We start from the raw sequence: 26,288 nt of genomic DNA on the forward strand, positions 1-26,288 counted from the left end.
ACACTGAGCAATGAACCTTGAAAATGAGGTCAAGGTCAAATAAAACCTGCAAGACTGACAGGTACATCATAAAATATTTCCATACACCAAATATAGATGACATATTGCATAAAGTATTAGAAAAAAAGACCAAAACTCAAAAACTTAACTTTGACCACTGAACCATGAAAATGAGGTCAAGGTCAGAAGACACCTGCCCGCTAGACATGTACACCTTACAATCATTCCATACACCAAATATAGTAGACCTATGGCATACAGTATAAGAAAAACAGACCAAAACACAAAATCTTAACTATAACCACTGAACCATGAAAATGAGGTCAAGGTCAGATGACACCTGCCAGTTGGACATGTACACCTTACAGTCCTTCCATACACTGAATATACTAGACCTATTGCTTATAGTATCTGAGATATGGACTTGACCACCAAAACTTAACCTTGTTCATTGATCCATGAAATGAGGTCGAGGTCAAGTGAAAACTGTGTGACGGGCATGAGGACCTTGCAAGGTACGCACATACCAAATATAGTTGAACTATTGCATAAAGTATTAGAAAAAAAGACCAAAACTCAAAAACTTAACTTTGACCACTGAACCATGAAAATGAGGTCAAGGTCAGAAGACACCTGCCCACTAGACATGTACACCTTACAATCATTCCATACACAAAATATAGTAGCCCTATGGCATACAGTATAAGAAAAACAGACCAAAACACAAAAACTTAACTATAACCACTGAACCATGAAAATGAGGTCAAGGTCAGATGACACCTGCCAGTTGGACATGTACACCTTACAGTCCTTCCATACACTGAATATACTAGACCTATTGCTTATAGTATCTGAGATATGGACTTGACCACCAAAACTTAACCTTGTTCATTGATCCATGAAATGAGGTCGAGGTCAAGTGAAAACTGTGTGACGGGCATGAGGACCTTGCAAGGTACGCACATACCAAATATAGTTGAACTATTGCATAAAGTATTAGAAAAAAAGACCAAAACTCAAAAACTTAACTTTGACCACTGAACCATGAAAATGAGGTCAAGGTCAGAAGACACCTGCCCGCTAGACATGTACACCTTACAATCATTCCATACACCAAATATAGTAGACCTATGGCATACAGTATAAGAAAAACAGACCAAAACACAAAAACTTAACTATAACCACTGAACCATGAAAATGAGGTCAAGGTCAGATGACACCTGCCAGTTGGACATGTACACCTTACAGTCCTTCCATACACCGAATATACTAGACCTATTGCTTATAGTATCTGAGATATGGACTTGACCACCAAAACTTAACCTTGTTCACTGATCCATGAAATGAGGTCGAGGTCAAGTGAAAACTGTCTGACGGACATGAGGACCTTGCAAGGTACGCACATACCAAATATAGTTATCCTATTACTTATAATAAGAGAGAATCTAACATTACAAAAAATCTTAACTTTTTTTTCAAGTAGTCACTGAACCATGAAAATGAGGTCAAGGACATTGGACATGTGACTGACGGATACTTCGAAACATGAGGCATCCATATACAAAGTATGAAGCATCCAGACCTTCCACCTTCTAAAATATAAAGCTTTTAAGAAGTAAGCTAACGCCGCCGCCGCCGGATCACTATCCCTATGTCGAGCTTTCTGCGACAAAAGTCGCAGGCTCGACAAAAAACCTGCCAGACTGACATGTACATCATTAAATATTTCCATACACCAAATATAGTTGACCTACTGCATACAGTATTAGGAAAACAGACCAAAACACAAAAACTTAACATTTAGCAATGAACCTTGAAAATGAGGTCAAGGTCAAATAAAACATGCAAGACTGACATGTACATCGTAAAATATTTCCATATACCAAATATAGTTAACCTACTGCATACAGTATTAGAAAAACAGACCAAAACACAAAAACTTAACATTGAGCAATGAACCGTGAAAATGAGGTCAAGGTCAAATAAAACTTGCCAGACTGACATGAACATTGTAAAATATTTCCATACACCAAATACAGTTGACCTATTGCCTACAGTATTAAAAAAACAGACAAAAACACAAAAACTAAACTATGACCACTGATCCATGAAAATGAGGTCAAGGTCAGATGACACCTGCCAGCTGGACATGTACACCTTACTATCAATACATACACCAAATATAGTAGACCTATTGCTTATAGTATCTCAGATATGGACTTGACCACGAAAACTTAACCTTGTTCACTGATTCATGAAATGAGGTCGAGGTCAAGTGAAAACTGTCTGACGGGCATGAGGACCTTGCAAGGTACGCACATACCAAATATAGTTATCCTATTACTTATAATAAGAGAGAATTTAACATTCCAAAAAATCTGAACTTTTTTTTCAAGTAGTCACTGAACCATGAAAATGAGGTCAAGGACATTGGACATATGACTGATGGAAACTTCGTAACATGAGGCATCTATATACAAAGTATGAAGCATCCAGGTCTTCCACCTTCTAAAATAAAAGCTTTTAAGAAGTTAGCTAACGCCGCTGCCGCCGCCACCGGATCACTATCCCTATGTCGAGCTTTCTGCAACAAAAGTCGCAGGCTTGACAAAAAACTAAGTCCATTTATAAGCAATATACGGAAAAACAGGAAATAAATTTTTACAAAATTTCCTTCGAGATACTAGCTTTTGATCATAAATAAGCTTCTGTCAAGTTTGGAACAAATCCAGGATAGTTTAAGAAAGTTATTAAAATTTTAAAAACTTTAACCACTGAGTGAATGTAATGTTAACTGGCAGAAAAACTAATTTTTGCACTTTAAAGTTTCTCTCTATCTATTATAGTTTTCAGGATAATAGGCAAAAATGAAAAAAAAATGGTAAAATTTGTCATTTAAGGCAATAACTCCTATAAGAAGTTGTCTGAAAGTTTTGACGTCAATGATCAATTGGTAGAGCTCAACATTCTGAACATTTATGCCCTTGTCAGAATTTCTCTATTCATAATGGTTTTCAAAATAATAGACAAAACTTGCATTTTACCCCTATGTTCTATTTTTAGCCATGTCGGCCATCTTGGTTGCGGGCGGGGTCATCGGACATATTTTGAACAAGATACCCCAATGATGATTGTGGCAAAGTTTGGTCAATTTGGTCCAGTAGTTTCATAGAAGATTTTTGTAAAAGTTAACGACGACAGAGGACGGACGACTGACGCCAAGTGATGAGAAAAGCTCACTTGGCCCTATGGGCCAGGTGAGCTAATAAGTCTATTCCATCCACTGTCTCCGGTTTTTTCTTAACATACTGGACTTTCTATACTTATCTTGTATAATTATGGGAAAATATTTCACCAATGATAAAAGTTGTATTGAGCACTGTTTATATGCAAATGTGGGGAAAATATTTTTCTTTATTTGAGAATTAAATTGTACGTAAATGAGATGGTATGAAAAGCCACTTTTTTGTCTCCTTGAATTCGAAAATCAAAAAGTATTATAAATCTACCAAATAACGCCATCAGATGTTCATAAGACATTAATTAGTCTGTTAGACATTAGTATAAATATCTTTGAATTTTGTCTTACATATTTGCATTAAGGTTTCAAACTTCTTTAATTTAGTGCATATTCAAAAGGTATATACCCTAAAGGTAGGACACATCACAGACATTCCCAAGGTAAGACACTATCACTGTCATTATATTTCACAATCCCTGGCTTTGCTCGGGTTAATAATTGAACCTTTACTTTATGTGAAGGTCGCACGCCTTTCTTCACAGCTCGCTGGTTTTTAAATTGACCAGTACTATATAAGTGGAGGTACACCTGTAAGCGTCCTCTTTATTTTAAAGGCAGCACGCCTGTAAAGATCTAACAGACTCTGTTAAGATTATTTACTTAAACTTTAATTTACCGACTCGGTATTGATAAAAAGTAATTTGGTCGAGATATAAAAATCCGACACTGAATAATGTCACGTTGTCATAGTTTGAGTGACAGTGAGTCCGACTCGGACCACGATAATTTTGATGATGAACTTAACGATGAGCAAGTTTTAAAGCTTTTCGCATCTGAAGAAGAAATAGATGCTTCTTTTTCTGGGTTTTCGACCCCACAGAAAAGCGGAGCTGAAACCGTGCACATTCCGAAAGAATCGGAAGTTACACGCGAAATGCAAATGCCCGCTACACAAGCACCGGTCAAGTCTCCTGAGAAGAATACCTCTAGAAAAGGAAAAAGTGTAAAGAATAGCGGAAAGGGCAAGGCCCTTAAACGTAAAACTTCTGAATCAGTTGAAATACCCTCGGGTAGTAGAGTGACAGTAAGCCCTATGAAAAAGAAAGCCAAACCAAAAGTACAAACAAAAACTACTAAACCAAAGGCTAAAAAATCAAAAACTGACAATACAGAACTGATAAAATCATTATTTCAAGGGTTGACAGATTCTTTGAGGTCCACCCTTACTGGGAACACACAGAGAGACAATAGTCTGCAAAGAACTAGACAAAATAATGAGACAGCTAGGACTGAGAATATTCACAATAATCAGTATTCTGACCAAGAAGAAGAGTCTGATTATCCTGTTTATGATACAGGTAACAATAACATTGAGAATGGGAACTTTTCTATCTTTAGTGATGATGGTAACTGTAATGATCAGATTGAAGTCTCTTCAGATGAGAATAATGATTTTGATTATGAATTGCCCCGTATTTTCGAAGGCGATGAAAGATTTGGTGAAGAGGTATGTGAATCCATCTCTAAAGTCTGTGACAATATTTGTAAAAAGAAAACAGATGTTTCGTCAATTGTCAATGAACTGAAGGTGCCCTCAAATTGCAGGAGCCTTGTTGTGCCGCCAGTTAACCCAGAAATATGGCAATTTTTAGACCGCAAGACAAAATCATCTGATTTAGGTCTCCAGAATCTTCAGAGACTTCTTGCATACGGGATGATCCCTGTGATAACTCTGGCAGGTATTCTGAAAACTAAAAAACCTGACATAAAGTTGATGAGAGAAGCTGTGTCTAAAGCTATGACTGTTCTTTGCAATACTCATTTTGAGTTGTCGGTTAAAAGGAAGCTAATGCTCAAACCATACATAGACAGAAAATTCCACCAGTTGTGTAACAAGAATGAAGAAATGGGTGCCAATCTTTTTGGTGATGAAATTGGAAAGAAGTTAAATCAAATAAATGAAGTGAATAAGATAAACAAAAACATCTCAGGGAGAAGTTATAGTTACAGAGGTGGCAGAGCCCGATACCCTTACAATCAGTCACAAGGTCGTTTTTTAGGGAGACGAGGATACTCCAGAGGACATGGAAATCAAAGGGTTCCATACTCAAACAGAGGCCAAGGAAGAGGCTACGGCCAGAAAAAATTCAACAAGTATTAAAGGTAAGCAGTAGAAAAATAAAAACTGCTGGTATACTTAAAAAAATTATTTCTAAATGGAAAACTTTAACACATGACAAATGGGTTTTGTCAACTGTGATGGGGCATAAAATTGAGTTTGATAAAAAGCCTTTTCAAGGAAAAATTCCTACATCTATAAAGTTCAATGATACTGAAATTAATTTAATTCAGGAAGAAGTTTCAGAATTGTTATCAAAAGGTGCAATAAAAGAAGTCTGTCATGAAGATGGTGAATTTATTTCAAATTTGTTTTTGGTAAAAAAGAAAAGTGGAAAATTTCGTCCTGTCATTAACCTTAGACAATTAAATGAATTTGTCACTTATCATCATTTCAAACAAGAGAATTTAGATTTAATCTTGAAAGGAATACAAAAAGGGAACTTTTTTACATCCCTTGATTTGACTGATGCATATTTTTCAGTTCCAATTAAGGAATCAGACAGAAAATTTTTAAAATTTGTTTGGGATGGTAAATTATATGCTTTTCAGTGTTTACCTTTTGGATTAGCATCTGCTCCCAGAGTTTTCACAAAAATTTTGAAGGTCATATTTTCCCACATTCGAAGTATAGGAATAGATTCATACTTTTATATTGACGACTCTTTATTACAAGCTGAAAGTTTTTCTACAAGTGTTATTAACACAAAGAAAGTCCAACAATTCATTCAGTCAGTTGGTTTTAATATAAATATGGAAAAATCTGTATTTATTCCATCACAGAGGATTACATTTTTGGGATACATAATAGACTCAGTTTTGTTTAGAGTTTTCCTACCTGAAGATAAAATACAGAAAATTATTGAAATTTCAAATAATGTTTTAAAGCCTCAGAATATATTGATAAGACATGTAGCACAATTAGTTGGTTTGTATTCATCTGCTCGATATGCAGTTACGCATTCTCATCTTTTCCATAGATACTTAGATATTGATAAAACTTGTGCTCTTATAAAATCAAATAAGAACTACAATGCAAATATGATCATTTCTGAAGAAAGTAGATCTGAAATTCGTTGGTGGCTTGCAAATGTTAATTCTGAGAATGGAAAATTGATAAGGGAGGATCCCCCTAGTCATTCTTTACATACAGATTCCTCGATGAAAGGCTGGGGTGCCTTCCTTGACAAAACTTCGTGTTCAACACAAGGTCGTTGGAATTTAGACGAACAGAATTTGCATATCAATGTCTTAGAACTAAAAGCTATATATTTTGGTTTAATTTCTTTGTGTAACCATATTAAGGATGCTCATGTTAGAGTAAGAACAGATAGTTCCACAGCAGTCAGTTACATTAACAATCAGGGCGGTTCAGTTATACCCCTGTTAGTTATTTCAAAACAAATTTGGTTTTGGTGTATCAGAAATAATGTATATATTTCAGCAGTTCATATTCCTGGTAGTGAAAATTTAATTCCAGATAATTTATCAAGATGTTTTAAAGATACATCAGAATGGAAGTTGAAAGAATCAATTTTTTGTCAAGTAATATATCATTTTTTCATCCCAGATGTAGATCTATTTGCCTCTAGGTTGAATAAACAGTTGGAAAAATATGTAAGTTGGTATCCAGACCCAGAAGCCTGGGCAACTGATGCATTTTCTTTTTCATGGCAAAATTTAAAACCATATATTTTTCCTCCTTTCAGTCAGATCAGCAAGGTGTTGATGAAGATCGAAGACGATCAGGTAAGAAAAGTTATACTGATTATACCACTGTGGACAACACAAGTATGGTTTCCAAAGCTATTAAAATTGTTGATTGCTTCGCCAATCAAATTGCCACAGTGTTCAGATTTGCTAACTTTAGCTCACAACCAACAAAAACACCAAATGAACAAAAGAAAATTATTCCTTATCGCTTGTCTGGTATCCAGAGATATCTCCATAGCCAAGGGTTTTCGGGAAAAACAACAAAAATTTTATCCAAATCTTGGAGAAAATCTACAAACATTCAGTATGAATACTCTTGGAGAAAATGGTTATTGTGGTGTAATCGAAAACAGATTAATCCATTTAAACCAACTGTAAAACAGTTTTTGCATTATTTGTCCATTCTATTTCATAATGGGAGGTCTTACAGTTGTGTCTGTTCCCATAAATCAGCTATATGTCAGACTCTGACAATAATAGGGAACAAGAATTTTGATAACAATTATTTCATTAAAAGATTCCTTAAAGGAATTTTCAACATGAGACCTCCAGTTGCAAGATACATTTTTACATGGGATGTAGGCCAAGTATTAAAGTATTTAGGATCTTTATATCCACTTAATGATCTGTCATTAAAGATGGTCACTCTGAAAAGTGTAGCTTTGGTGGCTCTAGCAACAGCACAGAGATCACAAACACTTAGCAGTCTAAATTTGAAACTAGCATATTGTTCAGATAATTCAATTGTCTTTAAGATTGGCACTTTGCTAAAAACAAGCAGACCAAAAAATTTAAATCAAGAAATTACAGTTGCATCTTTCTGTAAACCAGAAATGTGTCCACTAAAAACTTTAAAACATTATATTTTAAGAACACAAAATGTTAGAAAGAGTAACAAATTGTTTGTATCTTTTAAAACTTTGAAAGCAGTTACCAGCTGTTCAATAGCCAAATGGCTTAAGGTTGTTTAATTAATTCTGGTATAGATATTTCTAAATTCAAAGCTCATTCATATAGATCAGCATCTTCGAGTGCTGCTCTTAATGCAGGTATGTCGTTAAATGATATACTCAAAACAGCAAACTGGGCATCAGCTCAAACATTCAAACCATTTTATTATAAAAATGTTGAGAAAAAGAAAAATAATTCTCACTATGTGAACTCAGTATTTAATTCTAATTTGCAGTCTGACAGTACAGGTTGACAGGAACTGGAGGAACCAGATACAGTCGTCAGATATTCTATCAGCTTATTTACATGTAGATTACAAAACATGTATGGAATTTTTATTGGAAGTATTGTTGATGTTTGAGATACCGTTGGATATGTCGGTTTGAGGAACTAATAGACTTTAAACAGATGGATATTCTAGTAATGTGTTGATGAGGAACTTGAACATTTATCGGTTAATGCTTATACTGTGTTTGTGGAATAGCGATAGAACTGAACATTTTGATAGTTAGAACTTCATAGTATTTTATGCAATTTTGTTGTATAATTGTGGGATATTAAAATATTTAAAAAACACTAGTATATTTATTTAAGAAAATGATAGAAATGTTTGTTCATGACAGGTATTAGAGTTATATATGTCAATGAGACAGCAATAGCTTATGTTAAAGGTATATATCAATGAGACAGCAACAGCTTATGGTAAAGGTATATATCATTGAGACAACTTTTTAGTTTCTTCTTTGGACTTCTGCTCAAGAGAATTTATAGATATGGTTAATTGGTCATATATCTCTTATTTATGGTTTTTTGCATTTATTGCGGCTATAAAGAGTTCAATTATTAACCCGAGCAAAGCCCGGGATTGTGAAATATAATGTAACCTTATCCAAGCATCATTTATGATGTGAAGGATAAGGTGCATTTTATGAAGAAGCCTAAGGGCTTCGAGGGTTAATAAGTTCCCTCCCTTTATTTATCATGTACCAGAAGGGCAACAGGTTATATTTTTTATGCAATTTAAATAAAGATTCCCTCCCTTTTTTATTGGCAATAAATGTTACATGATTTCCAAGGCTATGAGCCTATCTACAAAAAGAGGACGCTTACAGGTGTACCTCCACTTATATAGTACTGGTCAATTTAAAAACCAGCGAGCTGTGAAGAAAGGCGTGCGACCTTCACATAAAGTAAAGGTTCAATTATTAACCCTCGAAGCCCTTAGGCTTCTTCATATAATGCACCTTATCCTTCACATCATAAATGATGCTTGGATAAGGTTACATTCTAAAGGTATGGCACATCACTGTCATTCACAAGAAGACACCACCTCTGTCATTCACAATTTATATCAGTGCTGTCATTAAAGGTAAGGCACATCACTGTCTTTCACAAGGAGAAGACACTACCACTATTATTCACAAAGTAGAGACACTACCCCTGTCATTCACAAGGTATATACACTATCACTGTCATTCCAATGGTAAGACACTATCACTGTCATTCTAATGGTAAGACTCTATCACTGTCATTCTAATGGTAGGGCACATCACTGTCATCCACAAGGAGAAGACACTACCACTGTTATTCACAAAGTAAAGACACTGCCCCTGTCATTTACAACGTAAGACACTGTCATTGTCATTCTAAAGGAAGGGCACATTACTGTCATTCTAATGGCAGTGCACATCACTGTCATTCACAAGGTAAAGACACAACAACTGTTATTCACAAGGTAAAGACACTATCACTGTCATTATAAAGGTAAAGACCCTATCACTGTCCTTCTAATGGTAATTTAGACACTATCACTGTCATTCTAAAGGTAAGACACTACCACTGCACTTGCACCATTAGCCACTAGTCTGATGCCCCAAACTTGTTCAATTTTATTCAGACTAGTAAGTATTTGCAAATATTTGTTTATAAACATAAGAAAATTGTGGGAATATTAGTCTTCCGACAGGTACCGGTAGTTGGAAAAGATTTTGGTGCAGACTGCCACTGTCATTCAGACAGTAACGACACTACCACGGTCATTTAAAAAGTAAGACACTATCACTGTAATTAACAAAGTAAAGACACTACCACAGTCATTCACAAGATAAGACACTTATATAATCTATGTCATTCTAAAGGTACAGCACATCACTGTCATTCACAAGGCAAAGACACTTTCACTGCCATACAAACTATAACTATCATTCACAACACTGCCATTCAAACTATAACTATCATTCACAAGGGAGGGAACTGTCATTGTCATTGAAACTCTAGGACACAATATACAAGACAGTATCACTTTTGTCACTGACTAGGATACTCAGCTGTTTTTTACACACGAAAAATGTTTATGATATATTAGAGCATTGTGACAAGGTCAGACAGACCTTAATACCAAAACACTAAATCTGTTTCTATTTTTAGGCAATTTTCCATTTTAAGGAATAAAACATCTGCATCCTTTTTTTTAAATACAAGATTGATGAGTTTTTGATACATCTTGATACAATTTGTTTAGTTATGCATCCTTCTTACTTGAATTTCCCATGATGATGTGTTATTATTCAATACAAATACTGATTTAAATATTTTTCTGCATTAATTGGAAACACCTCTGTGGGTGTTCAAATGATAAATTTGAATTGATGTGAAAACATCAGATTAGTTATATTATCCCCTGTCAAGGGAATACATTAGTACCTCAAATTTTGTTTTTATTTGCTAATAATTCAATTAAAACTAATTTAACTTCCCACATCAATTACAGATTACAGGATTTTTTTGTACAGCTAACTTTCAACATGTCACTCAGTTTAAAGTAATTATTTTCAATTAAAAGAAATTTATGCCTTGTTTGCGTCTCACAGCTATACCAGAAAAAACCCAATCTTTTTCAAGAGAACATTGTATAGAAAGATTCAAAATTTATTCTTTATTTCACTGAAATATTTTGCACCCTGAAAAAGTTTGAATTTTTGGTGTAACAATTAACTCTGCAATGGTAAAAAGTGAAAACCACAAAAATCAAACTTAAACAATCTTTAGAAGTCCAAAAAATTCCATTAAAATTTCAATTAACTTCAAATAATAGTTCTCTATTTTTCATTTGGAAACCAAAAGTGTGACGGATAGACTAAGGGACTATTGGATGGGAGGATTCCTAGATACCACAAATTTGTTGAGCTCAGGGTACAACAAAAACAGTAACTTTGATTTTTGACTTTTAAAATATTTCATAATAATTAATACAATAACTCTACAATGTCTTCTCTATGATGTTTATATAGTATTTAATTCTTACTTCAACTTTTCACACCTTCTGGGCTTGAATTGCAATTTAGGCGAAATTTTTATCCTCTTAAAAATAAATCAATTTCATATTTCAATACCAAATGAACTTTCCTAATTCCTATTATGCATTAAATTTGATTGATACTTTGATAAATTTAAGATCTCACTATAAAATGAGAGAAAAAAATACATGGGAGGTCAGGATTAAACTTTATAATACTATAGATTTTAAGTGGTTAAATAATTTAATCCCAAATATTAGGTTAAATCTGTTACTAGTACTAAAAACTACAAACTCATTGGACCTTTCATAATAAGTAATTTCATAAAGGGACATAGTTTTCTTAAGTTATTTGCTATCAAAGGGTTCATAAATACAATGTATACAGTACTTGCAACCTTAGGCGTCAATCAGCTGTCATTGATCAGTCACCGATCAGTCAAGTTCTCATCAAACTCACGTCACCAATCCGTCAGACTTATAGTAAAAGTAATTGACTGATCGGAAGGATAGGACCAATCGCCCTATCTGACGGATTGAACTCTACTACGTCACATGATAAACTAATACAAATTACGGAATCTTAGTTTTGTTTAATTTGATTAAAATGGCGACATGTACAATACAAAACGTTAAAGTACAACTGATCAACATGTTTTTATTAATTATTCAGCAAAGTTTAATGAACTTAAATGAAAAGATAAATACAGATAAAACCTAAATTTGAATATTATCATTAAAGAATGGTCATTTTCGTTTTTATTTAGGTTACATATTTTCAAACTCGGAGAGTTCTAAAACGGTGTTTATATCGCGATTTTGATTTTATTAATTTCCGAAAATACTCTGGAAAATAAAATGAAATGATCAGTTATTGAAAAATTCGGTGTATTATTTTCAATATTTTTAAAGTTTTGTATCCTTATAATCTTAAAATTCTTTAAAAAAACTTCTCAATCGAGGCCATTAAAATAACAAATTACAAATAAAATTGCTGCATTTTCTCTAAAGATAAGAAATATTGGTAATTTTAAAAAATGCGAACAAAATTTTAGTATATTTTCTCTGATAATCTTTTCTTTTATGAAAAACAATCAATCCTAAACTATAAAAAGTACAAAAATCCAATGGCGGTCAATAATTTCCATTGAAATGAAGAAATGATTGCATTCTTGTTCAACAAAAACAAAAGTTTATGCATATTTATCCTTCAAATATTCACATTTTATTCAAAATTAGTTATCAAAAGGAATTTATAGAGACTGATTACAGTTGACCTTGCATTGTTTCAAATATGAGGAGAAATATTTGCATTTTAGGCAACGCGTACAAAAATTTAGTATCTTTTCCCTAAAATTCAGCATATTTTAATAAAAACATACAATCCTGATGTACAAAAAGTACTGAAATCTTATGGCAGTTTACAATTTGTATTAAAATAAAGCAACAACTGCATTCTTATTCCACAAAAACATTCTGATTGTATCTTAAATCTAAATAAAGACTTATCTTGAGGCCTTTAAAATAACTAATCACAAATTAAATAGCATCATTTTTTATCAAAAGAAGAATAATTTTGGTAATTTTAAAAAATGCGAACAAAATTTTAGTATATTTTCTCTGATAATCTTTTCTTTTATGAAAAACAATCAATCCTAAACTATAAAAAGTACAAAAATCCAATGGTGGTCAATAATTTCCATTAAAATGAAGAAATGATTGCATTCTTGTTCAACAAAAACAAAAGTTTATGCATATTTATCCTTCATTTATTCACATTTTATACAAAATTACTTATTAAAAGGCATTTATAACGATTGATTGCAATTGACGTTGCATTATTTCAAATATGAGAAGAAATATTTGCATTTAAGGCTATGCGAACATAAATTTAGTATCTTTTCCCTAAAATTCAGCATATTTTATGAAAAACAACCAATCCTGATGTAGAAAAAGTACTGAAATCTTATGGTGGTTTACAATTTGTATTAAAATAAAGCAATAACTGCATTCTTATACCACAAAAACAAAAGTTTAAGTATTCTAATTCTGATTGTATCTAAAATCTAAATAAAGACTTATCTTGAGGCCTTTCAAATAAATAATTACAAATAAAATTGCGTTACATTTTATCAAAAGAAAAAATTAAGGTAATTTAAAACAATAGTTAAAACAACTCTTAATCAACACAAACAAAGCTCTAAGCATCTTTACTGTTATGCTATTTTTACTTTTACCATCTAGCAACATGAAATTGGTAAAAAGAGTATTCATTTTAAATGATAACATTTTATCGCTTATAAGTCGTACATAAACATTCTGAGCATATCATTATTCTGCACTTATGTAATTATTTAGCTCAAATTTAAATAAAAGAATATGAAGTAATACATATGATGCCTGAAAAGTAATTTATATTTTTTTTGTATTTGTTATTGCAACCAAATTTATTACAAATTAACGAGTAGAGGTGTCTTCGTAGAGGATCGCGTTCATCGAATATAAACACTGTGGAGTTCGGTTTACATAAGAATTTTAAATATATGCATATCCATCCGATCCGTGCATAAAATTAATTTACTGATCGATCGCTGACCGTTGTCACAGTAACTCTCACATAGCTTATTTGACTTATCTGACGTATTCTATGGGTCACAGATCACTGATCACTCATTGATCAGTCAAACATCGGTCACCGATCTTTCACCGATCAGTCAAGTTCACGTCAAACAGTAACGCCTAAGGTTGCAAGTACTGTAGTATAATCAATTTCATTCTTCTTTTATACAATTGTAAAAAATGAAATTTTGCAGTTAACTGAAATGTAAAGTGATTGGCATATATTCTTGGTAGTCGACTACTAGAATTATGTGAAAATGGATGTTGCTGGAATATATCCTATGAGAAAAAGGGAAAAACATTTAAAAATCAAAGTACTGATGTACTGAACATCCGATGACCGCAAGTTCTTGTGGATGGTCAAAAGCATTTGTCTCAGAAAAAAATCACATCTCTTTACCTGAAACTGAGGTAATTGTACAGAGATATATTTTTTTCTGAGACGAGTTCGTGAGTGGATGATGAATAAATGACAGGAAATTCAACCTCACCGCAATAACTATTATATTGTAGTGATACAAATCAGTATACACTGGTTTGTTGTTATATATTATATCAGAAGTCCATTACTAGACTTTCGTCTAGTGATGGACTTCTGATTATATTAATATAACAGTTACATGTATATATAATTTTCATCCATTTGTATATCATTCTATTCTACTTTTCTAATAATAGTGCAGTGCAAGTGCAAGGTGGACACTCTTCTGTAAAAATTCGATTTTTCTTAAAGATTGTATATGAGTAGGTATTCATATTTTCCCGCAAAACCAATATTCCACACAGAGTTACCTGTCCTTGCGAGGATTGCTGCAAAACGTTCTTGAGATATTCTTCCGCATGCGTTAACACAATTTTTCGGTACGTGTGCATAGATATTATCAATGATTTTTTACTTATATATATATATATATATATATTTTGACTCTTTCAAAATTTAAGAGTCTATCCTAAATTGAGGTAAATTATATGGCCTTCCAAATACCATTTTGATTCCTAACATCTCTGAAGAGACATTAATTGTCGAAATCCGGATATGGTGTACAAATTTTTGCACCTCATGTTTGCGGTATACCATCTTTTCCGCAAGTTTATTGTTTTCTGTTTGGTAATAAATTAATGATAAGATCTATTTTGTTACATCTTGTGATCCGTTTATTTGGCAATCGCCAATGACAGTCAGCAGGGTTTAAGAACATCAGTTGTTTGACCTGTTAGTCAAATGCGTTTTGTTAAAATATACTTTTTCACTCATTTGGTCATTTGGAAAATGTTGTTTGTGCTGTATTTGGACCCCTCTTCCAAGAAATTTGTTTTGCATGCACACGTATAAAAATTGCGGTTTTTATCCAACGCAATCATAGGTTTGAACGTTGTTTTCAATTTAGACTTGTATATATATATATATATATATATACGGATATGGTGTACTAATTTTTGCACCTTTTGTTTGCGGTATACTATCTTTTCCGCAAGTTTATTGTTTTCTGTTTGGTATTAAATTTATAAATTTTAAAAGATCCATTTTGTAACATCTTGTGATCCGTTTATTTGGCAATCGCCAATGGCAGTCAGCAGGGTTTAAGAACATCTGTTGTTCGACCTGTTAGTCAAATGCGTTTTGTTAAAATATACTTTTTCACTTTTTTGGTCTTTTGGAAAATGTTGTTTGTGCTGTATTTAGACCCCTCTATCAAGAAATTTGTTTTGCATGCACAAGTATAAAAATTGCGGCTTTTATCCAACGCAATCATAGGTTTGAACGTTGTTTTCAATTTAGACTTGTATATATATATATATGTATATATATATGTATATATATATATACAACGACAAAACATTTTCATATTATCAATTTATGTTCTAAACAAAAATATTTTTATCAGTATTCATTGAAGAGATGTATTTATAACAAATAATAAGGAATGCTATTTTGCACTCGTTAATGTGCGCATATTTATCATGTTTATAGATTGGTTACAAACCATAAACGAAAGTTACGTAACGGAAATCTAGGCGATAGCAATACATTGAAATGCCCTCAAGGTCATCGCGATGTAATGATAATATTATTATTCTGTTATAATCACAAGGTATTTAAAAATTGTCCTTTTGCAGATTTAGCTATTTTTATTAGGTCCCTTTTGTTCATATAGCTCCTCTAGAATTCAAGAATTCATACTTGGCTTTCAAATTTTTGGCTGTTATTTCTTTTATTTTCAAATCTACAACAATATCATAATTAGACCCCATTTACACTAGTAAAAAAGATGAACCTTTCTTAAGATCTATCTTTAGTCTAATGTAAACAGGAAAGATCGATCTTCAATTGGACTAAAAGTCCACCTCCAGAGGTGGTTTTAAAAAGATCGACCTTTCTTCAAACTTGTGTTAACACTTAGATCGATCATGATCTATTCTTCTAAAAGTGAAAGTGTTATATTTAGATATGAAAATAAATCTGTGCATGGTCAGTTTGGTATATCCTTATAAATGTATGCCTCTCGGGGTTTCACACATATTCTCCAATAATTTGACAGAAAGTGAGGATAAGACAAGTAAACTAAGAAATATTTTGACGTTTTTGCATCATTCTTCTGAACAGATAAATCCTATTTAGTTGCTGCAATTCCTCATCTCCAAACGAAATGACTTAATTTCCCTTATAAGTGATAATCTTCTCACATTTCTTTGTTTAATGACTTGTGACATGTGAATCAAAAAGATGATTTAAATTAATGCATCTGTAATTCTAATGAACCAACTATTTCCTGAAATGCACACGTTTTCATGTTCTAATTTTGTTTATGAAATGTAAGGTAATTAGGTCAGACCTATTCTTTTTATATTGCAGTGCAAACGTACTAAATTTAATAAAATGCTCCGTTGGGCACAGCTTGATACAACCGCAGAGGTCAAACCCTGAACAGTTGGTGCAAGTATGGACACAACATTCAAGTTTGATACAGCACTGAATTTGGATTGTGATTAAATATTTGACACAGCATAGGTTTCTGACTTCTCCCTTCCCCCTAAAAAAAAATAAAAACTTTAACCCCCTCTGTTTTTTTTTGCTTTTGTGCAATACACTATGATGTTGCGTATTAACCAATTGTATTTGAATTACCTCCCTTACACTGCTTTTAAATTGTCTTAATTGTTCATTAACCATTACTTTAAACCTAATTTAAAAGCAGTGTAAGGGAGGTAATTCAAATGATGTATTTGAATTACCTCCCTTACACTGCTTTAAATTATGTTTTGTACTAAAGTATTTGTCCATTAACCAGGACAGCCTTGTTTTTCCCCCTTTTTTGCCCCTAACTCCTAAACGGTTTGAGACATAACCCCCCAAAGCAAATCCTAACCATCCCTTTGTGGTATGGAAAATTGTGGTATAATTTCAGAGAGATCCATACACCGTTCCACAAGTTATTGTCTGGAAACTAAAAAAATGCTTATTTTTGGCCCCTTTTTGGCCCATAATTCCTTAACTGTTGGTACCATAACCCCCAAAATCAATCCCAACCTTCCTTTTGTGGTATTGAACCTTATGGTAAAATTTCATAAGAGATCCATTCACTTAAACTAAAGTTATTGTGCGAAAACCAATGTGTCTTTGGACGACGACGACCTTTTGCGGTCATATAAAAACCTCAAACAATACAAGACTTTAAATTAATTCTCATTGAAACTAGTTAAAAGATTTGTTTTTATTTTCAATTGAAGATTTCTTGCTGTTGTGCAATACTTTCCTTTTGCGCAATATTTAGTAAATCTGTTTACAAACTAAATATAATAATTTGCACACCCTGTTTGGTGTGTATCTCCTGCCATATCAGTATTTGTTGTTTGTTTATATAGATCAGAAATAATTTATGTTAGAACCAGCTTAGCCAGTATTAGGAAAGTCTTGTTTTTGGCCCCTATTTGGCCTCTAGTCTCTTAACAATTAAAGCCACAACCCACAAAATCGACCCCAACCTTCTGTGTGTGGTATGGAACCTTGTGGTACAATTTCATAGAGATCCATTGACTAATACTTAAGTATTTGTCCGTAAACCAGAAAAACTGTTCTCCCCCCTCCTTTTTGCCCCTTATTCCTGAACTGTTTGAGCCATAACCCCTAAAGTCAAACCCAACCTTCCCTTTGTGGTATGAAACATTGTGTTTCAATTTCAAAGAGATCCATAGGCTAATACTTAAGTAATTGTCCATTTACCAGAAATACCTTGTTTTTACCCCTTTTTTGCCCCTAATTCCTGAACAGTTTGAGCCATAACCCCAAAGTCAATCCCAACCTTCCCTTTGTGGGATGGAACCTTATGGTACAATTTCATAGAGATCCATAAACTTATACACAAGTTATTGTCTGGAAACTAGAAAAATGCCTTTTTTGGCCCCTTTTTGACCCCTAATTCCTAAACAGTTGGGACCATAACCCCCAAAATCAATCCCTACCTTCCTTTTGTGCTATTGAACCTTGTGGTCAAATTTCATAGAGATCCATTAACTTATACCAAAGTTATTGTCCGGAAACCAAATGTCTTCGGACGACAACCACGTGATAGCAATATACAAACACAAATTTTTTGCAGTCGTATAGAAAAATGAAAAGACACCTATAGAGAGGTAATCAGTTATTCCCTTTAAAGGCCAAAGGTATACTTTATTGCCAAAACTGACATCAATATCTTTTGTACTTTCAATGGTAGATATATGTCTTATTGACAATCATACCACATCTCTTTATTTTGATACAAATATTATCAACGGAAAACAAATAAAGGCTGTAATCATTTCTTAAAATACATGTACAATTGTGTGACAAACTAACCCCATGAGCTTACCGAAGACTTCCAAATAATTTTAACACTTCAGAAAGAGTTTGTATGGCTATTTTATAAACCTTGCTACAATATTTGATTGAAATACTTGTAGCTGAACAATGATAAGGGGGAGTGTTGGGTGTCAGCTAACTAGATTAACCCCACAGTATTATATATGTGCCAGTTCCAAGTCAGGAGCCTGTAATTCAGGGGTTGTCATTTGTTGCTGTATATACCATTTGCTTTTCGTTTGAGGTTTTGTACATAAATCAGGCCATTAATTTTCTCAATTGAATTGTTTTACATTTGTCATTTCAGGGCTTTTTATAGCTCTGAAGAGTTTTGCTCAATGTGGAAGGCTGTACGGTGACCTATAGTTTCTAAATTCAACATCATTTGGTCATGGTTGAGAGTTGTCTTATTAGCGATCTTACCACATCTTCTTATTTTTATTTTATGTACTGGATGTAGATATAAAACAAATTCATAAGGTTTCTTGTGTGATATAGAAAGCTAATACACATTGTGGACCTAGTGTCGTCCAGTAGCACCGCAGCTTTCAGCTCAGTCATTGCAGAATATGTTTGTCTATGATTTTTTCTTTAATAAAAGTTTTTGGCATTAAGGCACAATAATTTGTAACCTGAATTTCAAGTATTTCTGTATAGTATTTACATTAAACAACAACTTTCCATAACTTTTTGGTACTATAGGGATTATAGGATAAAGTTCCAAAAGAACAATAGGACTTTATTTCTTTCCCATTATAACTGCATGATATTTTATTGACAACCCATGATATTTTACCAGTATATATACAGGTTTTTTTTTGGTTTTTTTTTGTAATAAGAAATATAATACACTTTTAGTTTGTATGTGTATATTGCAGTTTTACTCAACTCAAATTTGAAATAAAAGCTTATGTATCCTTTCTTGTCTATTTTATTCCATTTCTACAATACAAAGGGGGACAATTCCTCCATAAACTGTTTGTGTGTCTACATCATTTTAACTTGATTTTCAAACAGGTCTTTTTTTCATGAATCATGTTCATGAATCTATTTCAATAAAAAAAATTTTAATCTAGGTCTTACCCAGTATCTAAAAATAATTTCAACAATTTGAATGACTTTTCTTTGTTACTTGTTGACAAAATTTGCATTTTATTGATCCAAGACTCCACACACCTGAATGAATTAAATGAATAAAAGAAAACAACATGAAAAAATAATGAAAAACTTTTTATAATACATAAAAAGATTTCCTTTCAAACAATTTTTGGTCCACCTTTAAAGCTAATGCAAGGTGTTGCATAATGTACACAAAGTTTAAATGCATGGATGAAAAGAATTTTTATAACCCTGCCAGTTAGACCTATGCTGTTATAAATAAACAATCTTACAAGATATTTTTATTGAAGGTGAATCTATTGATACAGATATTGAACCAACAGCTGGAGTCTGGCGGGTTTATATACTAGAAATTATTGAATGAAAAGCAATTTGTTTTTATTTATAGAAATTGAAAACTAGTTAGTGTTTGACGACTTTAATATTAGTATCCTTCAAAAATTAATGATTTGAGTTATTTTTCTTTATCCTTCTTAACTACCCAAGGAAATCTATACACTTTTTTGTAAAATAGCAAAACAACCAGCATCACATTTTATTTTCTTTATTCAATAGCAGTTAGTATTAAAATCTGTACTGACATCAGTCAACATATGGTTCAGTCAGACAGGCTTTTGCAAGGTATCTGACCAAATGCTTCGTTGGCTTGACAAAAATTATCACAAACTGCAATGAATTTTTATCACCAGTAATTTCTTTCAAATTCAAACCAGCTTTCCTTAGAGGCTATCCAACCGAAAGTCTGACATACTTAATCTGTCATTTTCTTTGTCTTTTAAGCTATAGATTCAAATAATGCCCTTTAAGTTCTATTGTTAAGTTGGGTTTTTTTAAGTATGATTCCCACCTTTAAATCTATATAACATTATTCAATTCTGAACCCAATATTAAGTGACAAAGTATCATGATACATCAATTCTGTAAAAATTGTCTGACCAAATTTCCAGCATAATATGATTAATATAAATCATCAGCAAATCTTTTACTTAATATGAAAGATATCAACAAAATACCTCACGAAAAGTTTTGGTTAAAAAGTAAACATAAGGTCCGAGTACACAGTTATTTCATAGTGCATTTCTTTTAGACAATAAATGAAAATTAAAAAAATCCCACCTGTACAGTGTGTTGTACTACTTTTTGGACAAATTATATCAAAATTATAGAAAACTTCATTGGCTCTAACTCAAAATATGGACAATTTTATATTAAGGGGGGTCTTGAAATCTTTTGACAGCTTCCGAAGTGCTTATTTTTAACCTTTTTTCAGCTGGACGAAATCACTACTTTACTTTAAAATTCATGACCCAAATTTTTTTACAGTGTAATTTCATCCCCCTACTTGCTATTTGAGGCATAAAACATGGAGAAATAAATTTGGAAGTGGTATAAAAAAAATTGGCTAGTAACACACTGTCCACACTAGGGACTATATTTGTGGACAACGAAAATCAAAGGACGATAACTGTGTACTCGGACCATACTAACAAACAGGTACTTAAAACCTGACAATGTGACCATTTGATCTATTGCAATGAGATTGGGGCTATCACCAGTAGCTAAACATGTAAATTAAGTAACAAATTTCTGAAGTAATTCATGACTAATATTCTGCTGGAATGTTCGAGGTGTAAATGATATTCAACAGCATTCCAATTTCACATGATAAGAGGCTGTCAAAATGAGTCTACATTGTTAGCCACTAGTCAGGACTAATAAGTATTTGAAAACTTTGTGTAGACACGTAAGAAAAACGTCAGAATATTGGTCTTCGGATTAGTAGTTGGAAATGATGTTTCTGGTGCAAACTGAAAGGACAGCAAACCAGGTCTTTCTTGCATTTATTAGTGTCATTGTTAATATAAAGCAATCAAGAGAAAATGAAAATTGTCAAAACAAATCTTCACTCCCATTATATCATGAGAGACAACATATTCAAATTTCAGAGGATTGGATCATGTGTTCTCAAGTTATGACACAGAATTAGTCATATAAAGTGCCATTTTTACATCAACCAAGGAACATAACTCCTGAATGGCAAAAGGGAAAATTTGCCACAATCAAATTTGAACTCTATTTTGTTTTCAGTAAAAACATTCTAAAATTTGAAAAGCATCAGTTAAACGACTCAAGTATTTACATGGATATATCACAAATTACCAAGGACAGCTACTTCTGAACAACAAAAGTGAAAGACGTCAATATCTAACTTGAACACCACTTTATCATTAGTAAGAACATACCAAAATAGAACAGTTTTCATGATATTCACAAAACAACAAAAAGTACCATTTTTGTATCAAATCAAGGACCAGTCAACTCAAGACGGCAAAAGTTAAAATTGTTAATATTGATATTAACCTCCATTTTGTTATCTGTATCACCATATAAAAAGTGAAAAGAATTGGTTCAACAGTTCCCCATGTGTTTACTGAAATGAGCTAGTAACTCCTACATCTAAATTGTCTTATGTTGTTTTCCTAACCGTGGGTTAACTGCATTCATGATACTAATATAAGATCAATTAAATTAATTTGTAAGTTTTAATTAAAGTATAAGTGAATAGAGTACACCACTGGTGAGAGAAACCTTATATTCTAGAAAACATTAAAGCTTCCTAATGTTTTTCTTAAGGAGCGCTTGTCTGTCACTAATTCAATCACTTTCAAGGTATATTTCAGGCTGGAGATATATAAATGGCTTGCTGATGGTGAAATCTACTGTGCCATTGTAAAAAAACCCAGTAAAATCCAAATAATGTACTAATACTAGCCCCACATAAAATTTTAGGAAATTTCATATTTGAGTTTTATACCAAAAAAGTACTATAATTTACAGCCAACTGACATTGCACAGGTCAACTGAAAAATTCCAATTCTTAAGTTTTGTCAAATTTTCTTGTTGTCAAACAGATTTTGACATCTTTGTTAATGACTATTTCACAGTGACCTTATTAACTTGCTCCTAGATTAAAGTGGTGTATGACCTTATAACAATTTCTTGACACTTAATTGATGAATATTTATTTCTTATAAATTTAAAGATTTATTTTAATATACATGCAAACTGAATAAGATTGCTTTGCTGTAGCAAAATGAGAAATGTATCCCTGCTTTGTGTAAATGATGAATATAGTAAACAGTTGTTTTCTATTTTAGAACAGAGGAATAGATTTAAGAATTGAACATTTCTTTTTATAATTATATTAGGCTGTAAAAGCGTTGACTGAAGCACATTTTGTGCACTGATGTGCTTCATTCTAAAAATGTGCGGATGATCAATGCTTTTACAACCTTATAAAATTATAAAAAGAAGCATTCAATTCTTATAATTACATTTTTATGCTACAACCATGAAATTAAGAGTTGTATCAAGCTTTTTGCTTGATTTTCTATGCATTGTTTTAACAGTGTCACAGATAGCATGTGCAGTCATAGCTATTATATTTCATATTGAAATAAAATTTGATATTGGAGTACCTCACGGTTGTTGTTAGCCAATCAAAATTACGGATTCTAATGAAACATCCATGTAATGTAATCATTATATCATTAAGAGTATCTAGAGCTTTTATATTTGTTGCTTTTATTCAGTAGGAAGAATGTCATTGTGGTACAACAGACATAAAATAGTCAAAGTACTATTTCTCTCATAAAATGGTGGAACCATATAATGATGTTACAATATGGTCAATCACAAATCATTGCATACAATCCAACCAATTATGAGAAGTCTCTGTCAAAGGATCTGAGAGTCAGAGGAGCTGCCTTCACAAGGAGTCATTGAGGTAGGATAGTAAAAAAAAAAGTCAAAGTCCCAAAAATTCCAGTGAAAATGGTCATATCAAAATAACAGTACAATATATGGTCAACTACACATGATGGCAAACAATCTTACTAAGTATGAGAACTTTCTATTAAACGGTCTTAGAAGGTGTTGTGTTCAAAAAGTATGATTGTGGTAGGATAGTCCAAAGGAAGTCAAAGTCCCATAGCTCCCATATAAAGAATATATATATAGTTTAGCAGTGGGAATTAAAACCAATGAGAATCTTGTCCAGTTGTCCTACAATGTCGGAAAAAGACTTTTTTCCAATAATGACAATAGTACATGAGACCTTTGTTACAAGGTGAGATAAAAATCTGGGAAAGCAGGAGATGAAAATTCAAAATCTTTATTTCATGTGGCTATTGTTAAAGCAAGAAGGGCATAATCTAAGAATTTATTGAGTTTTAATATGTCCTTTTGTTTATATATTATACAATATAGCCTTTGTGTCTGGAATATATTTTTCTTGAAGACTTAACTGACAGACAGTACTTATTATTGTTTATTAATTTTCAGGAGACTATATTAACAGATGCTTCTCTTTCATGAACATGACATTTAGTTTTATATTACTCTTTTCTGTGAAAACTTACTTTTTAATTATCTTCTTACACATATTTCTTGTATTCTTGACTGTCTTCTGCTATTCTGAAATATCAATTTCAGTTTCCTGCTTTTAGCCCAATTTTGTACTGGCATCTGTCAATCAAATCATAAAAGAAATTTTATTGGTTAGCTGTTCATTTCAAGATCACCTGACTCTTCCAAAAAGAAATATTATTGGTTGGCTGTTCATTTCAAAATCACCTGACTTTTCATTTCCAATGACATCAGTATGCATGCTTTGCACATTTTTTACATGTTCATAAAGAAATCTATTTTAGTCACAAGATGTACATTTCAGGGTGCAAATTAAACAAATCTGTCCCAGATGTTGCACATTCACAATTTGTAAACTATGTAGATTTCTTTCCTTAAAAAATTAAAGAACCTTAGTGAGCGCGCTCACATACCCCACGTCCTCACATTGTCATTGGAGAAATAAAATATGTGTAAGAAAAAAAAATTGAATCATAATTTCCTGTCAATATGCACATCTACATAGTATGTCCTTATTATCTACAAAGTTTCATGAAATTATGTTGTGTGGTTTCAGAGGAGTTGCGATGAAAACCTGTTGCAGAAGACATTGAAGCAAATAAGTTCAAAGGGGCGTAACTCCTAGAAAAAATATTGAATCATAATTTCCTGTCGATATGCACATCTACATAGTATGACCTTATTATCTACAAAGTTTCATGAAATTCTGTTGTGTGGTTTCAGAGGACTTGTGATGACAAACTGTTGCAGTAGTACATTAAAGTAAATAAGTTCAAAGGGGTGTAACTCCTAGAAAAAAAATTGAACCGTAATTTCCTGTCGATATGCACATCTACATAGTATGTCCTTATTATCTAAATAGGTTTCATGAAATTCTGTTGTGTGGTATCAGAGGAGTTGCGATGACAAACTGTTGCAGTAGTACATTAAAGTAAATAAGTTCAAAGGGGTGTAACTCCTAGAAAAAAAATTGAACCATAATTTCCTGTCGATATGCACATCTACATAGTATGTCCTTATTATCTAAAAAGGTTTCATGAAATTCTGTTGTGTGGTATCAGAGGAGTTGCAATGACAAACTGTTGCATAGTACATTGAAGCAAATAAGTTCAAAGGGGCGTAACTCCTAGAAAAAAAATTGAACCGTAATTTCCTGTCGATATGCACATCTACATAGTATGTCCTTATTATCTAAAAAGGTTTCATGAAATTCTGTTGTGTGGTATCAGAGGAGTTGCGATGACAAACTGTTGCAGTAGTACATTAAAGTAAATAAGTTCAAAGGGGCGTAACTCCTAGAAAAAAAATTGAATCGCAATTTCCTGTCGATATGCACAACTACATAGTATGTCCTTATAATCTAAAAAGGTTTAGTGAAATTCTGTTGTGTGGTTTGAGAGGAGTTGCGATGACAAGAATCAGGACTGACGGACTGACGAACTGACGGACGGACAGACGGACGGACGGACGGATGGACGGATGGACGGGTCAAAAACATTATACCCTCCGCAACTCGTTGCGTGGGGTATAATAAATTCTGAATTCTGCAAATTTCAAATTTAAACTATGATGAATTTATTATACATTTTGTATTACCAAGTTTACAGTAATTTGTTACAAAAATCTGTTAAGGTCAAAGCTCCAAAAAGCCTGTATGCTACATTCATCATGTTAAAACATTTCATAAATAATAAAAAAAATCAAAGGAAATTCTACAAACCCTAAAGAGTTCTTATACAGAATTCTGTGCCTATTCTATAAAAAGTTATCCAATTTAACAGGTCATTTAAGAAAACAGAAAAGGCCAGCTTGGCCCATGATTTAGCTTCAATTTAGAACAATAAAATTAACTCTTTAAAATGTTTTTTTTTTAATGTCTGTACTATATATGTCAATAGATAAAAAACTCTTTTTTCTTGTTCCAGATTCTGTTAAATAGTCTTTTAGTTTTATATAATGGTATA

At 32.5% G+C, this 26,288-nt stretch overlaps 1 protein-coding gene and 1 long non-coding RNA gene across 3 annotated transcripts in view; one reads left to right on the forward strand and one right to left on the reverse strand.

The window, feature by feature from the left end:
* The window catches only part of LOC127700969 (general transcription factor 3C polypeptide 1-like), a 315,269-nt gene that overhangs the window by 173,708 nt on the left and 115,273 nt on the right, over positions 1-26,288 (reverse strand). The window lies entirely within an intron of this gene.
* On the forward strand, positions 5,266-8,599 carry LOC127701455 (uncharacterized). The gene is made up of 3 exons (XR_007982046.1): positions 5,266-5,404; positions 7,069-7,108; positions 8,259-8,599. It is a non-coding gene; the product is annotated as an uncharacterized LOC127701455 (long non-coding RNA).

This window comes from Mytilus californianus, unplaced genomic scaffold (assembly GCF_021869535.1).
Source record: "Mytilus californianus isolate M0D057914Y unplaced genomic scaffold, xbMytCali1.0.p SCAF_1, whole genome shotgun sequence".
Classification (NCBI taxonomy): Eukaryota; Metazoa; Mollusca; class Bivalvia; order Mytilida; family Mytilidae; genus Mytilus; species Mytilus californianus.